Raw genomic sequence first — 5,330 nt, forward strand, 5'->3', positions numbered from 1 at the left:
CGCTCGCTCCTCTCTGGCTCCCTCGCTCGCTCCCTCACACGCGCGGAGGGAGGCGAAGTCCGCAGCAGCCACTTCCCAACTTTCCAAACTTCCCAGCGCAACTTTTTCCTCCCCTCCCCTGCCCGCGCCTCCTCCCCCATCCCTCCTCCTTCCCCTTGCCAGGCGCGACCGGGCCGCAAGCTTCGCCTTGCGACCGCCAGAGGGCGCCCGGGTTAATGACCGGCTTGGCCAACCTCCGCGGGCTCAGCGGCGGACGCGGACTGGGTGGCAGCGACAGATTTGGGGACCTGCCTCGCCCAAAGCGTCCCTCCCGCAGATCCTGGCAGGGGCGAACAGTGAGAGGGACAGAAGTTGGACTGGGGAGGTAGCAGTCTCTCAAAATTCAGAAAGCTGCTGTGTACAACTTTATGACATGCGTAGCGCTGGGATGAGCTTGGTAGGTGGTCTGCAAACACCAACTGAAAAAGAAAAGAAAAAGAAATCCCCAAAATTCCTTGGAATCTTCCATTTAAGTAAATCTCCTCTTATCTATGTCCTTGGACCCATGCAGTATCCCTTTGCCTGTCTCTGGAAGAGTGAGGATTGGTATCACAGTGTCTTAGACCACAAGACTTGAAAGACCACTTAAACCAACCTATTCGTCCTCAAGAGGCAAATGAGACTTAGAGAAAGCCAGGGCGCAAGATCTAAGCTTCTGAGCTGTTTCCAGCAAGTGAAGAAAGGGAGGCACAGGCACCCCTGCTTGGTTCTGTTAAAGGAGAAGTTGTCGTCTATTCCTATCCTGACAACAGGTATTGACGGATGAATTAGGTGATACTGTCAGGAGCCCGCCCACAGCCTAGAGAAGGAGACAGACAGGGACAGATATGCAAAGAAGCCATTAAAATACAGATGAAGAGGGCCAGGAGAGACAGAAGCACAAGGAAATGGGAGCAGAGAGGAAGAGCTCCTAACACAGCCCAGAGGCCCAGGGAAGATGCCTGGGAGATGGTCTTGAAAAATAAGTCAGAGATGGCTTAGAGAAAGAGGCACACGCTTTCCAAGTGGAAGAGCAGGTGCCAAGGCATAGCAGTGTGAGAGCACTCCAAGTAGTTACCCATGGCTGCAGCAAAAAGCAAGTGGCAGGAGCTGAAACTGTGTCTTCGGCCAGGCTGGGGAGTCTGTCCGTTCTAGGTATCAGGTGATAGGAAGTTACTGCAAGATTTGAAGTTTAAGATGGCTGGAGTAGATCTGTGCTCATCGGGGGCATGAATTGGAGGGGGCAAGTTGGAGGCAGGGAGACAAGTGGACAGATAGTGAGGAGGGAGCCAGAGCCCAAGCCTCGGTCTCCTGACTCCAGCCCAGTGTTCTCCCCATTTCTCCCACTCATGCCTGCAGGTACCAGATTGAGCAGCTAGAAAATGGCCACACCAGAAGGCTGAGTGAGAAAGACCAAGCAGGGCTGGAGGGTCAGAAAAGTTTTCCAGAGCACAGGATCTGGGCGGTTGGGAGGAACACAGGAAGGAAAGAAGGGGACACCAGAGACTGGCAGGTTGACCCTCATGTACCACATGAAGTTGCCACTTTTGTAAGTTACAAGTGAATGCATGTTGGCAATTTCATATGGTTTAGTTTACTGGGTGTCTGGAGCAACCTCAGCTTCTTAGCTATACACACACGTGGTGACAGACACCGAGCAGGCCAGAGTGCCCAGATGGTATGCATGAGAGCACAGGACAGCACCATGCTTCCCACACACAGAGCTCTGAGACCTGCAGCTCTGACAAGAGATGTTCTTTAAAGAGCCTCCACTTTCCGGAGCTCCAAAACTCCCTACAAAGTCACCACTCTGCTGGTAAGGATGAGGGGAGGTGAGAACTGAATTCCACTGGAGGGAGGGACATGGTCCTCAATGGAAAATTAGAAGACAGAAGTCAGATAGTGGATAAGAAAGAGCCTGATCAATTTAAAATAATGGTGTGTAAATATGTGTGTGGATTTTAAAAACCTTCCCCTCCTGTATTGTAAACAAAGATTCCCTGGTATCTTTTTTCCTAAAATTATAAAAGTTTTGTTGCCTAATTTTCATGAGTGTCAGCTATGACTTCCTCCTCCATGGTACACGTGGTGACTGTGACCAGGGCAGAACAGTTAGCTTCTCTGTGCCTTTCTTTCCCCAGCCAGTTTCCTGTCCCCCTCACTTTCTGTGAGTCAATGTGTGCAATAATGTCTTAAGATCTTTACCAGTATTGTTACTGATATTCTTAATGAGATGCAAGAATAAATAGATTTTTCTATTCCTGGATATATACCCAAGAGAACTGAAGACATTCATCCACACAAAATACTCTACGTAAACCATGATAGCAGCATTGATAGCAGCATTATTTGTAATAACCGAAAGGTGGAAACAACCCAAATGTTCATCAACTTATGAATAAATTAACAAAATGTGATATATAAAAATATCATATCATTTGCCTTAAACATATACATTTAAAAAGCATGTTATAGTCACATGATGGAATATTATTTGGCCATAAAACAAAATGAAGTACTGATACATGCTTTTTCCAGGATAGCATAAATCAATCTTGAAAACATTATGCCAAATGAAGCCAGTTGCAAGAGGACATATATTATATTATTCCATTTGTATGAAATGTTCAGAATAGGCAAATATATAGCAAGGCAGAAAGTAGATTGGTGGTTGCCTAGGGCTAGGAAAAATGGGGACAATGGTGGGGCCATAACAGAAGGGCACTGGGTTTCCTTTTGGAGTAATGAAAATATTCTAGAATGGTAATGGTTGCACAACTCTGTGAATATATTAAAAACCATTGAATCACATTTTAAATGGGTAGATTATAGGATATGTAAATTATGTCTCCATAAAGCTGTTACCAAATAAATAAGTTTGGGGCCTCAAGAGAGAGTGCTCCTCAAGACTCAAGAGCAAGGGTCTCAGTGTTTTCAAACCATTTTTTTCCTCCCACATTGTGTAGTGTGAGAAAGCCTGGATGATGATAGTCCTAAGTCCTGGAGACTTATCCTGCTTCTGCTAACATCTCACAAGGTATCTTTGGGTAATTCATTTGTTCTCTCTGGACCTGGGTAAGAACTGAGGTTTCATGTCATCAGTATGAAGAAGTTTGTGGGGCAGGTCACCTTTAGGAGCCTCTATACCTAACACTGGAGTTCTGAGCCCCTTGGTCACAGCCTGCTTAGAGCCTTTAGGCAGGATGGGGAAGAGCACAGGGCTCAAGAGAGAGTCAGGGGACTGACTCATAGCTTGCCTCCTCTCCGCTGGGGCACATCTGGCTCACTTTCCTTTTATTGCATTTTAATTAAGTTGTTCAATCAAATTGGTACCAGGAATTGAAGGCTGTAACAGCTGGGGCAGGAGCAGAAAGCCTTGTAGCGGAACTAAACCAACAAAGTCTGCCTCCTGAGCAGATCCAGGAGCCCAGTGCTGCTACAGAGCATCTCTCAGGGAGGGAGGTGAGAGGCTCCCCTGCTGCAGTCCACTGACAGGAGGAGCTTTGCTCTGGGCCTGAGGGCTGCCCTCCTGTAAGGCCATTGCCCTGGCCATTGGCCACACTGGCATTTTCAAATGGGCCTAGCCTGGCCTGACTTCCAGCTCTGACTCCTATCCTAGTCCTGCTCCTCAGGCTCTATCTCCTCCACACCCTCTCCCCGATTCCCTTACCTGAGTCGGCAGTTAATCTGATGATGGAACAACATGGGGCATGGGAGGGAAGTACATGGGGCATGGGAGAGAAGGACAGCTGACTTTAGGAGCAAGAGGTTGGCAGTGCTTAAGACAGTCTAGAGTGGTGGAAAGAGCCAGAAAAAGGACCAGGCACAGTGGCTCACGCCTGTAATCCCAGCACATTGGGAGGCCAAGGTAGGTGAAACATGAGGTCAGGAGTTTGAGATCAGCCTGGGCAACACGGTGAAAACCTGTCTCTACTAAAAATACAAAAAATTATCTGGGTGTACTGGCAGGCACCTGCAATCCCAGCTACTTGGGAGGCTGAGGCAGGAGAATCTCTTGAACTTGGGAGGCGTAGGTTGCAGTGAGCTGAGATCGCGCCACTGTACTCCAGCCTGGGTGACAGAGAGAGACTCTGTCTCAAAAAAAAAAGAAAAAAACAACAGAAAAAGTGAAAAAGTGCAGAAACTAATTCAGAAAAGGGCATTTCCTCCTGGCAATGGGAAAATAGGCACATAGTCACAAAAGTGCAACAAAGGATTGAAATTGCCATATAATATGGCACTCATTAAAAACAAAAACCCTACTTGGGCCTGCCCAGTGGGGGAGTGGAGAGTACACAGGAATCAGTCCAGGGTTTTGTTCTTAGGGAGCTTGCAATCCAGTGAGGAGAACGGAGATGCAAAGAAACGGGGCTTTGAGAAACAAATAGAGGGGACAAAAGGAGCAACGAAGTCAGCCTTAAGAGAAAGGAGATCAGCATAGGTCTTTGCTGAGAAGGTCGTGTTTGAGTTGATTTTTAAAGATGAGCAGGAGTTGGACAGGGAGGAGGAAGAAGGGAAGGTCAGGCAGTGGAAACTGAATGTGCAAAGGCATGGGACTGCAAGTACTTGGCACATACAGGGATTGTCAACATGAAGGCGGAGAGGCAGAATGGAGGAGAACTGTTGGGGAGACTCAGAAATCAGACTGCACCAGGAAGGACTATGCATTATCTTGGAAAGCCCTCATCCTGCCATTCAGAGGAGATAATCCCCTGAGCTTGCTCTGCATAAATTGTGGGTGCTGGTTCAGGGTGGCTGACATACCAGGTACCAGACTGGCTGTGTGCAGCCTCAGGGATATAACAGCAATGAGAGGCATTGACTGTGTTAACTCACGAATATTTGCGGGTCCCCATATGAACTGTGGTGTCTTAGGCAGGAAGGAGTATAGTCCTGCCCTCTGGATACTTGCCATTTCTGAACAAGACAAAACATGGGTGGGTGGTAAGTTAAAATGCGTTTATGTGAATAGTGCTGCAATGGATATGGTGGGTATAGATATCTCTGGGTCACACTGTTTTCATTTCCTATAGATATATATCCGGAAGTGGGATTGCTGGATCAGATGGTAATTCTATTTCTAATTTTTTGAAGAGACTTCGTTCTGTTTTTCATAATGGCTTCACCAATTTACATTCTTACCAACAGTATGGAAGGACTGGTCAAAAGTATAAATCTTCAGTTATATGATTAATAATTTCTGGGAATCTAATACACAGCAAGTGCGGTGACAGATGTGTTTATTACTTTGATTTTAATAATCATTACATAATGTATACATATATTAAATTATCACTTTGTATACCTTAAAC

This window comes from Colobus angolensis, unplaced genomic scaffold (genome assembly GCF_000951035.1).
Source record: "Colobus angolensis palliatus isolate OR3802 unplaced genomic scaffold, Cang.pa_1.0 Scaffold68, whole genome shotgun sequence".
NCBI classification, from domain to species: domain Eukaryota; kingdom Metazoa; phylum Chordata; class Mammalia; order Primates; family Cercopithecidae; genus Colobus; species Colobus angolensis.